This window comes from Sorex araneus, chromosome 5 (assembly GCF_027595985.1).
Source record: "Sorex araneus isolate mSorAra2 chromosome 5, mSorAra2.pri, whole genome shotgun sequence".
In the NCBI taxonomy this organism is placed as follows: Eukaryota; Metazoa; Chordata; class Mammalia; order Eulipotyphla; family Soricidae; genus Sorex; species Sorex araneus.
In genome coordinates, this window is record NC_073306.1 from 138,985,611 (window position 1) to 138,997,343 (window position 11,733).

General features: G+C 60.4%; 1 protein-coding gene across 2 annotated transcripts in view; it reads left to right on the top strand.

The window, feature by feature from the left end:
* The window catches only part of PHACTR3 (phosphatase and actin regulator 3), an 81,140-nt gene that overhangs the window by 21,995 nt on the left and 47,412 nt on the right, over positions 1-11,733 (top strand). The gene's annotated exons all lie outside the window — the stretch shown is intronic.

The following is an 11,733-nucleotide window of genomic DNA, read 5'->3' on the forward strand; positions in this document are numbered from 1 at the left end:
CAGTGGGTTCCTCTTCTGGCCTTGGGGGGCCCCCCGCCCAGAGGTGGAGCCGGGCGCCCCAGGGTGTGGCGGCGGCGTTTACTAGCCTCAGGGCCCGTGGGGCAGTGGCCGTGCTGGCCGGCGTGGAGCCCCGGGGCCCTCCCAGCCTGCCCCTAACTCAGTTTCCCCTTTGTGCCTGGAGCAGCAGCCAGCCTGGGCAGTGGGCAGGCCGGGCCGGGGCTCCCCAGGCTGCCGTGGGCCCCGGGGCTGCTCCTGGGCCGGGGACTGGGGTGGGCGGCAGGGTCGCCGCGGGCAGGTGTCTGGGTGCTAGTGGGGGGGCGTGTGGTGCCGGGATCAAACCCGGGGCTCCGTCGTCAGTGCACGCTTGGCCCTTCAATCCCCTCCACCCCCTCGGCCTCTGCAAATGGTTTTCCCCCGCCCCCGCTGCTGCCCGCCGGGTCCCGTGTCTGCTGCCCCCCCCCCCCGCGTGGCCACGCCCAGCCGGCCCTTACAGCCTGCACCCGCCCCTGGGCCCGCACCCTTGCAGGTGGCCGCGTCCACCTGCCCGGGCCAGAGAGGCCAACGCCGTCGGGGCCGCCCGGCTCAGCCCCTGCCCCAGAAGACCCCACGGGCTCTTCTCGCGTGTCTGAGTGTGAGTGTCAGGTGGGCGCGGGTGGGCAGAGCAGCTGGCACGGAGCCCCCATCCCGCACCACCAGCCCTGCCACGGCGGGACTGCCCAGAGTCCTGCTCAGCCCGAAACCCCTGCCCGAGAGCGCGCCGAGCACTGTGACCACGAGGCTGTCATGCTGGGTCCCACACCAGACAGGGTCAGCTCTGCCGGTCAGTGCCTGGTCTTGGTGGCAGGGGTGGGCAGCAGCATGACTCAGCCCTGGGCCCTGGCTGGCCTCCGTGGTCAGCTCGGTCCCGACTCCCCTGCTCCCATTTTGCAGATAAGGAGATGGAGGCTGAGGCAGGTGGAGGGGACGGGCATCTCGCCCCTCTCTCTGGTAGCCAGGCGTGGAGGGCAGGGGTGGAGAAGCAGGAGCAGGGCAAGGCCCTGGGGCCGCCTGCTGGAGCTGGACAAATGGCTGCAAGCGTTTGTGGTCCTGCTGCAGGCCGGTGGAGGCTCTGCAGGGGCGGGGGGTGGGGGGGCTGCTCTGAGGGGGGCAGCTCTGCAGGGGTGGGGTGGGGGGCCGCTCTGAGGGGGGCGGCTCTGCCTGAGGCTGTGCGGCCCGTCACACTTGCTGACCGGTCAGTGCTCTCCGCGGGCGTCCAGGCGAAGCCACCCGAGAGGGTGAGTGGACAGGGGAGTAGCCGGCTGGCACGGGGACCTGGGGCCGGGTTCTCCAGCCTGACCAGCAGCGACGCAGTGCCACAGCCCGCAAGGGCCCCGGGGCCCCGTGGGGACACTGCGGGGCACAGCCGGGATACTCTGATATGCGGGGACGCTGTTGAGACCCCTCTGGGGCGCCCGGCCGGCTCCCGAGAGTCTCCCGCCCGCACGGCAGAGCCCGGCAGGCTCCCCGTGGCGTGCTCGAGACGCCAGAGACAGGAACAACGGGTCCCATCCCCCTGGACCCTGGAAGAGCCTCCAGCCGTTGGGAAAGACGAGTGAGGAGAGGCTGCTGCAGCCTCAGGGCTGGGAGGAACAGAGACATTACTGGCGCCCGCTCGAGTCATCGACGAACACGGGATGACAGGGATGCAGTGATGGCCGGGACACTGCAGGGGATAATCTCCACCTCCCTCCCCGCCGCCCGTGCCCGCCTGCCCGCCTGCCCGTGCTTCTCTCGGTCTCCTGATGTGGTGTCGGGGGCTGCACCCTGGCGTGCTGTGGGTCACAGTCGGCCTGTGGGTGGCCGGGGCTGCAGTCTGAGTTGTGCCCGTCTGTGTGAAGGCGGGCGTGAGCCATCGCCTGCTCGCTGTGTCCTGGGCTCTGTGCCTTGCTGGGCCCGGGCAACGTCTCTGTGCCTCTACTCACTTCCTTCCCGGGGTCTCCCAGGAAAGGCCGCAGGCCGCCAGCCAGGTGCCTTCCCAGACAGACAGACAGACAGACAGACAGACCCGCTGGCTCTGGTGCTGGCCCTGGAGTCCGGCTCCACGCCCGGCTCAGCCTGCAAGGTGGGCACCCCGACCAGGCCCAGGCCCCCTTGCAGCTCAGCATCTGGGGACAGCGGTCGGGGCGGGGCGCGAGCAGGACCCTGCCCAGAGGGTGTGGCCAGGGCGGGGCGCGAGCAGGACCCTGCCCAGAGGGTGTGGCCTGGGCCGGCCGAGTACAGGGCCAGGAGCGGGGTCAGCGCGGAGCAGAGCCTGGACAGACAGGGCTGGTGCTGTGGGCGTGACCCCGAGGTGCTGCGGCCTCAGGGTGGGGCCACCCCCACCCGCGCCTCCCCCTCCCCCAGCCCTGGTCTTCCCGGGTTAGATGACCTGGTGTGGAGCCCGCCCCTGTGGCCCCACGGTGCCCAGGGACAGGCCAGCCGGGCGTGGACGGCAGAGGAGAAAGGAGGGCGGGTCCCGGGCAGAGACCGGCCAACGGCCGCGTGCTGTGGGCCGGGGCCCCCGAGACGGGGCCCAGAGCTCAGCGGAGCACTGAGACACCCAGGGCAGTGCAGGGCTTCACCGCTGGCCACCCTGTATAGAGCCACCGGGGAAACCGAGTCCTGGCCTCGCGGTCAGGAGTCAGTACAGGAGACAGCCGGGCAGCAGCTGCACCCCAACCTCGCCCACCCGCCTCTCCCTCTCCCTCGGGCTCTTTCTCCCACAGAAAGGAAGGGAGGGAGGGAGGAAGGGAGGGAGGAAGGAAGGAAGGAAGGAAGGAAGGAAGGAAGGAAGGAAGGAAGGAAGGAAGGAGAAAGGGAGGGAGGGAAGGAGGGAAGGAAGGGAGGAAGGAAGGAAGGAAGGAGGGAAGGAAGGAAGTAAGGAAGGAAGAAGAAAGGGAGAAAGGAAGGAGAGAAGAAGGAAGGAAGGGAGGAAGGAGCAAAGGAAGGGAGGAAGGAAAGAAGGAAGGAAGGAAGGAAGGAAGGAAGGAAGGAGGGAAGGAAGGGAGGAAAGAGGGAAGGAAGGAAGGAAGGGAGGAAGGGAGGGAGGAAGGAAGGAAGGAAGGAAGGAAGGAAGGAAGGAAGGAAGGAAGGAAGGAAGGAAGGAAGGAAGGAGAGGAAAAGGAGGGAGGCAGATGGAAGGGTAGACGGGAGAGAAGAAGCGTCTGCATATCTGTGTGATATGTAATTATCTTGTCAGGATGACTCACTGCCTTGAGGGAGCGATTAATTCTGACCCGGTGGTTTCGGTGCGTGTTTAAGTGTGCGTCTATTATGCAGCAGTAGTGGCCCGGTCCTGTTTTATTAATTACTCCTCTGTCCGTTAGTCTGTAAGTCAGCTGAGCGTCACGGCCCCCGCCTCTCCCGCACACGGGTCCTGGTCGCACGAGACGCGGGGGCCGGACGCCTCGGGTGAGCAGTCCCTGGTGGGGCGTGGGGAGAGGCTGCGGGGGGGCTTGTTTCTCTGGGACGTCGGGGTCGCCTGGCGGCTTCAGGACTTGCTTGTTCCAACTCTCCTGGTTGTTCAGCTCCGTCCTGATCAGCAGAAGGTCGTGTCCGGGACTGAGAACTCAGCAGCTGAGAGACGCCCAGCAGAGAGGTGGCTGCGGGAGCCAACATGCCCGGGCCGTCTGTGTCTCCCCGATGCTCTCGAGACATGCTCTCGGGGGCCGCGGGGCCCTCGAGGCGGGGCCCCTGAGTCAGAGCGTGGGGGCTGGAGCTGTGGCTGCGTCGTCCCGGCGTCGTCCCAGCGTGTTCTGCTGACGCGGGGTGGGGAGGGGGCAGAGATCTGGCTGCCGGAGCCTTAAATAGCTCAGTTCCACCCCGAAAGCGGGGGCGGGGGGTGGGCTCGGCGTCCAGCCTCTCGGGCCATCTGCTCCGTCACCTGGGCTGCCCCCGCCCGCCCGCCAGGCTTCAGGTGGTCCCGGGCCTCTGCCTCCTGCTTCTGGGGGCGGGGAGGGCTGGAGCGGCTCTGCCCGGCCCCACCGTGTCCTTGCCGGGAGCGCAGACGCAGCCTCCATCCCCGCGGGTAATTAGCTGCTAAATTTAGAAGGTGCACAGCGCTGCGCTCCTCAGAGGGAGCCTCCGGAGGTTCCTCTTCCCGCAGGGCAGCGGCCCGGCCGGTCCAGGAGCGTCTGTCCGTCCATCCATCCGTCAGGGGCTGCTGTTGTCCTTCCCTTTGTCTAAAGGAGGGGCTGGGGGACACCGGGGCCCCGTAGTGGTGACCGTCTGGTGTGGGGGGCACGGCCAGGAGCCCCATGCTCGCTCTGGCCTGGGGGCGCCCTCTGGCCTTGTCTGAGAACGTCCCAGACCGTGGGGGGGGGGGCTGGTGGGTCCAGACACTCAGGGCTTGAGCCCATTTCCCTGTAGGGGGGGAGGGGGCGTTGGGCCACACCCGGGGGCGGGGGAGGCTCAGGGATCCGTCCCGGAGGGGCTTGGGGACCGCCTGGCCCAGGCCTGCCCGTGCTGCTCTTTCCAGACGCACCCGCTGACCCGCCAGATCAACCCCCTCCCGCCGGCTTGCAGATATTCACTTCAGGGCTCACTTGGGGGAGCCCCGCGGGGGCTCAGGGACCTGCGCCTGGCTTACCTGGAGGGGGCGGGGTGGCGAGTTCATCTCCCGCTGTCTGTGTCCAGAGAGACCCCATGCCGGGCTGGGCTGTGAGCACTGTGCTTAGGAGTGAACCCTTCTGCTCAACGCTCACTGCGAGCAGCCGGAGGGAACTCAGGGCTTCCGCCCTCTGCCTCCGTGCAGCCAACTGGGGTCTGATCCCCAGCACCATCAGGCATGATCTCTGAGCATAGAGCCTAGAGTCAGCCCAGAGCACAGAGCCAGGAGTGAGCCCAGAGCACAGAACCAGGAGTCAGCCCTGAACACAGAGCCAGGAGTGAGCCCTGAGCACAGAGCCAAGAGTCAGCCCCGAGCACAGAGCCAGGAGTCAGCCCTGAGCACAGAGCCGGGAGTCAGTCCCGAGCACAGAGCCAGGAGTGAGCCCTGGCCACCACCTGAGTGACCCCCAAAGCTAAACTGAACCAAAATAGAAAACTCCCACTGTGACCCGGGCTTGTGTGACGGGCATGAGAGGCCCAGGAAGGGCAGGGGGGGGGCAGGAAGGGCGGGGAGGCCGCCTGGCTGAGGAGGGTCTGGGCGCCCCGCCCCCAGCCCTTTGCCTCCCCCCTGGGGCCTCCCCTAAGGACAGTGGCCTGTGAGGGGCACCGCTGACTCAGCGCCGGCTGGGGGGACTGGGGGTCCTGGGGGGGCCCTCGGCTGTGCGGGGGCAGGGCTGGGGTTCACCCCCCGCCTCGCTGGCAGGAAGGCCCCCTCTGCTGCTCAGGCTGGAGTGCCCGCTGGTGCGAGAGGCCCGAGTGCCCACGTCCGAGTGGTCTCCTTTGCTCTGTCCAGACCCCCGGCCGCCCGGTCTCAGACCTCGCGTGTTGGCTGCTCCATCGGCTCCCAGACTCCCCTCTGTGCCCCGACATCCCTCTGCGCCCCAACATCCCTCTGCGCCCCGACATCCCTCGGAAGAGGGCGGGGGAGGGAAACCCCAGCACAAGCACCCTGAAAAGCGAATGACCCGTCTCGGGCACTGTTCTAGAAGGTCACGGTGGCCACCGGGAGGGCGAAGCGATTCCGGTCAGTGCTGGGGGCAGAGGGACTCCGGCCAGGGGCGGCGTCACCCTTTCTGGAGAGAATGTCCAAGGCCTGCACTTCGGTGTTCCCGTCTCTCGAGCTGCATTTTCAGATGGAGCAAAGTCAGCTAAAGGGTGAGTGCAGGCGGGGCCAGGCCGGCTTCACCCGTGCAGACAGATCGAGCCTTCGGGGTGGGGCGGGGGACGAGGGTGCCCTAGGGGTCCCGTGCAGCTTCTGAGCAGTATTCCGGTGGCCGTTCATTCTTGTGCATTTTTGTCTGGGCCCCAGGACGTTCCCTGTCCCCCGCCTGCTGAAACGCACCGTCCTCTCGGCTCGCAGGGAGAAATGCAGCTTCCTCCCGAGGTCTCGGGTGCCAATGCAGACAGTGACTCAGGGGCGTGCCCCCCGTACCCCCCGTGGGGAGGGGTCACTGGGCAGCCGCACGCTCGGGCACGTTGTCCCAGAAACACCGGCTCGGTGTTTCCCTTCACAGGGTGGAGCTGCAGGGCCCCTCAGAGGCGCCTTCCCAAGCTGGTTCGCAGGGAGAAGTGTTTCCACAAATTACCTTGTATTTGACTCACTTGTCGTATTTTAGAGGTACTTACTGCACAGTTGCTAATTGGTGGCTTTCCAGGTTTCAGTGCCAAGGGCGGAGAGCTGCCTTCTGCATCTTCTCCTCCGAAGGTCGGAAGGAAAATCGAGCACATTCGTCAGAAGATGGAAGAACCATTTATAACTGGGCACATCATTTATTTATTTATTTTTACATCATTTATTTTTATGACATAAGAGTAGATATAAAGGAAGCTGGGAAGAATTTCCGTTTCCTTTTGGTAAATAAGAATTGAAAAAAAAAGAAAGAAAAAAGGAAACAAACCTCTGAGGCCAGAGCGACAGTACAGCAGGGAGGGCATTTGCCTTTTATGCGGCCGACCCAGGTTTGATTCCCAGCATCCTGTAGGGTCCCCCCCACCCCAGCCTGCCCGGAGTGAGCCCTGAGCACCACCAGGTATGTGTGGCCCAAAGACAAGAACCAAACACACACACAAAAAAAAAACAAACCTAAAAACTAACCTGTAAAGAATGAGACAAAAGCTGAGGAGAGCCCAGCCGGCAGAGCTCAGGCTGCTCATGTGGGGAACCCGGGACTAGTTCCCGCCCCAGCGCCTAGGGGAGACCTAGAGCAAGTCGCTGTGGCCCCACAAGCTAAAACAGAGCAAAAGGAAATACTAGACTCTGGGCACAGGCTAATATTCATCATTTAGAATGTGGTGTTTCTCGACTGTGTTTTCTGAGATGAGGTTCTTAGAAATCTGTGTTTTTGCCATGGAACATGGGCAGGAACATGAGAAGTGGCCACACCTCAGCAGAATCCCAGCCCAAACACACGAGGCCCCTCCACAGGGGTGAGCACAGTGTCGCGAGTCACGGCCAGGCCTTCTCCCTGCACACGCAGGCAGACATATGAAGAGCTGCACATGGGAACATGCTAAGTTCTGGGTGATGAGGATAAACACGTGAAGCTCTTCTCTGCCTTTGGAGCGCTGGCAACTATTCCTCTGGGGGGTAAAAATTTAATTTTGAAAAGCCGATTGGAAGTAAATCCTCCCGCTGGAGAAAGATCCTGCTGTTAGCCAATGTTACTTCTTTCCGTGTCAGTGAGAAGGAAACATTGTTTCCGCTGCAGATGCCGCGTCCCAGCGGGAGCAGCAGCAGGTGGAGGTGGCATGTGCAGGAGCGGGTGCTGCTGTGCCCCGCACAGGGCAGCCTGGGGTGGCCCGTCACTCGGGGACACTCTGGTGGGCTTCCAGGTCTATGTGGCCCCGTCACGTTGCCTCTGGCTTTGGTTCTGTGGGAAAGGCATGATGGTAGCAGGAATGCGTGATGGTAGCAGGAAATGCAGGACTCAGAAGGGTCCAGCCCCCTAAAATGTGTAGCGGACCACAGACAGTTGTTTCTGTTTTGATCACCAGCATGTCCTGCCAACATAAAGCAATGACTTAAAAAAAAAAATATATATATATATATATATATTTTTTTCTTCTTGAGTCACACCTGGAGATGCTCAGGGGTTACTTCTGGCTCTGCACTCAGGAATCACTCCTGGTGGTGCTCGGGGGACCATATGGGATGCCGGGGATCGAACCCAGGTCGGCTGTGTGTAAGGCAAACGCCCTACCCGCTGTGCTATCGCTCCGGCCCTCAACAAAATATTTTTTAAAAGAAATTTTAAAAAGTGAAAGCACCGTGCTTCTTCTCTGTTATCAGAAAGTCCCTGGCCAGAAAGAGCACTGTGGGGAGGGCACCTGCTTGGCGCAGAGGGTCCGTGCATATCCCCAGGAGTGATTTCTGAGCACAGAGCGGGGATAAGCCCTGAGAACCCCTCCCCCCAAGTGAAAGTGAACTAGCCATCCAAACCTCAGGCTCACGGAAGGAATCTGGCTCCACTCAGCCGAGCAGCATGTCGTCACCCTTTGAACTGCGACTTCTCGAGGAAGACACCCTGACATGGCCTGGCGAAACACAAACACCCTGCCAGGCGCCAGGCTGCCCCGGGCCGCGGTTCCGACCCGGAGGTCAGAGACGGGAGAGAATGGGTGGACGAGGCACCTTCTCCCCTCCCGGGACTGACCGTCAGCCTTCACGGGCTGAGCCGGGACGTGACCCCAGAACCGCTCCAGCCGCGCCCCTAGCCCCGGGGAGCGGGAGACGGGGTGTGACTGCCTGTTCTTTTTGTTCATTTTGTTTTGTTTTTAATTTTGCTCTTGCTTGGGGGCCACACCTGCCAGTGCTCAGGGTTTACTCCTGGCTCTGAACTAGAAATCAACTCCTGGCGGTGCTCAGGGGACTGTGTGGGATGCCGGGGATCGAACCCAGGCCAGGCGTGTGCAAGAAGATTGTCTGACAAAAGGTGTTGGAAGCATGAAGCAAAATTTGATCTAAATGGGCGGGCGAGCCCAGCAGGGGGCACAGACGGGGCGGGGGGCAGGGAGGGGAGGGGCAGGGGCCAGGGCTCGGTGGTCTCTCGAGACTTTCTAGTTCAGAAAATGGTGTCAGGAGGGTCGTGCTGAACATGGTGACGCTGATGGCTGTCAAGTCAGTGATTAGCCTCAGAGCAAGCAAACCCTGGAAGTCATTTTAGACTCATCGCTAGGGGCTCTGGTTTGAGACCACCTTACTACACAAATTCCAAGTAATAGCAAGTTGTATCATTACTTGTATTAATAATTATAGTAGCATTACCCTGAAAGTATTATAGGACTAATTTTTGAGAAACCAAATAAGCAATCTTCCTGTTTGGAGTCTAGATTCTGGGAGTGCAGGAAAGAGGTAAGAGACTGATTTCAAGTTGGCCAAAGCCTCATAATCTTAAGTTTGAAATATCACTGTAGGTTCACAATATTTAAGTTTGAAATATCAATGTAGGTTCACAATATTTTTAACTCTTAAAAAGATCTACTCTCTGGGCCAGAGGGACAGCACAGGGCGTAGGATGCTGACTTTGCTTGTGGCTGACCTGGGTTCGATCCCCGACATTCCATCTGGTCCCTGGAGCACCTCCAGGAGTAATCCCCGAGTGCAGAGCCAGGAGTGACCCCTGAGCATCTCCGAGGGGGGCCCCTCAAACTACTCCCTGATACTTTATAAATCCCTCTATCCTTTATTCCTTCTTATTGTGGAGTTTCATAATACTAATGCTATCCAGTGTATTACGTGGATGTGGTATCGTTGTGTGTTCATAGTGATATGTAATATTATGTTAATACATTAAAATATTCATGATACCAATTGGCACAGCAACAGTACCCACATTAGGTATGAGAGCCCATATTCCGTCTGTTACACTGAAGGATTTCCCTGTTGGTTCCAGTCGCACATAAAGTCGCCTACGGGATTTGTGATGCACTTTTCGGAGTCTGCGTCTCTGTGTCTTTTAAGCAAAGTTTGAGCCGTGAACTCTCATGGGGGGGAGGCATGTGTGACAGCCTCAGCACCCCCCAAACTGGTGCTAAGTGGGTGAGTTTCGTGGTTTTCACCCTTTCTCAAAGTGGCGTTGCTGTCATTTAAATTTTGTCATTCAAGCCGGTACAAAATAGAATCTCCTTCAGGTCTTAAAACTCTTGCTTTCTATAAGAAATAGAACTCCATGGGGCTGGAGCGGTAGCACAGCAGGGAGGGCGTTTGCCTTGCACGCCGCCGACCTGGGTTTGATTCCCAGCATCCCATAGGGTCCCCTGAGCACCGCCAGGAGTGATTCCTGAGTGCAGAGACAGGAGTAACCCCTGTGCATTGCTGGGTGTGACCAAAAAAGCAAAAAAAAAAAAAAAGAAAGAAATAGAACTCCATGCCATTCGTGCACTGGAGCATGACCTGATGGCCTCACCCCCATGCGTGCGTGCAGTTCAGGTACCGGGCCGTGGTCTCGATGGCCTCCCTCCTTGTGGGGAGCTGTAAGTGTAAGCGTCTCGCCACAGCCTGTCTGCTCAGAATTCATGTATTTTATCTCCGTGATGACCAGGTGCTTGTCCATGGAATTTCGTCCTTCGCTCTTTCTCCTACGAGGTCCTTCCCGGGGGCCGTGATTGCATCCCTTCGTTTAGTAACTTGATCTTTTCTCGGTTTTTCTCCATCGATCTGAAAGGCTTATAAACCGTGTGGATCTTTCCGAGAGTTGCCTCGTTTCCACTGTTTTGCCTTTATTTAATCTCTGCATTGGTTTTGGCTTTAGCCTCGATGGGCCTCCCCGCTCCCGCCACGGCTGTTTTGGTTCGATGTTATTTTTTCAGCACCTTTTCGGGGCCATTCCTTTGAGCGTTTCCTTCTTCCCACTAGTGGACACACAGGATGTGCGTCTTGCGTCACACTTTGGCTTGTGTCTCTTTCCAGTTTCACTCGCCTCAAAATGCTTCCTAAGTTCCTTTTTCTCCTTTTTGAAATAATTGATTCCTTAGGAGCGTGTTGGTGAGCTTCCCCGCATCCGAGAACTCGGGTTTTCCTCTGGTATTGACTCTGGTCTCCCGAGATTGTCCTACTTGGAGGATTTTGGTCCTTTTATATGTGCTCAGACTTCGTGGATGGTTTCGCAACTGTCTCTCCGGGCACCGTTCTATCGTGTTTGTGGTGTCTGAGCTGGTCCTAGAGAGTTTGATTTATTGATTTATTATTATTGTTTTTGAGCCACAGTCGGTGATGCTCAGGGGTTCCTCCTGACCTTGCACTCAGGAATCACTTCTGTTGGTGCTCAGGGTGCCGTATGGGATGCCGGGGATAGGACCTAGGCTAGCTTTGTGCGGGGCAGAGGCCCTGCCCGCTGGACTATGGCTCCGGCCCCGAGAGGTTTAGGGGGGCTGCCGCGGGGAGAGAAGAGGCTCCGTGTTCCTTCCTGTCCTTCTTGCCCCCCTGCTTGACCACGCGCCTGCCCGGTTGTGGTGTCCGGGGTGGAGGGAGGGTTGCACCTGGCCTCGGGGATCTCCGTCGGGGCAGTATGGGGCGCTGACCGGTGGTGACCGCACGCTGCTGAGGGTGGCAGGAGCCACGGCCCCTCGGCGGGGCACCCAGGCTGCACCCATGAATCTCGAAGCTGGGAGGACTCTGCTCAGCACTCGGGCTGGGACTCGGGGCTCCGTGTGGGTGGCGGGTACCCTGCCCGAGTGCCCCCCAGCCCTGGCCGGCCTCACATGCTGGTCGAGGCCTTGCAGCCCCCATCACCCCTTCACTTTGCATTGTTCTCTCGGTTCTGTGTTTCGGGGTACCCTGCCCGGTGAGCCTTGGCGGATACTCCCAGCTCTGTGCTCCGGGCCTGCTCCGGGCAGAGGGTCGGGCTCCACATGGTGCAGGAGCGGGTCCAACGCGCCGAGCCCAGCTCCCGGCTCTCCACTCCGGAGAATATTGTCCAATTTACAGTTTTGTTTCTCCAATTAAAATTTGCTTTATATTATTTTTAACTATTTTTCTTACTGGTCGCTTCCGGGCGTGCCGGCAGAGCGTCACCGCAGATGCTCTGGGTCTGGACTCACGGTTCTGCCCGTCCTTCCCGGCCGTCTCGCTGGCCCCCCGTGCCGCGCCCACGAGGGAAGGCGGTGCCC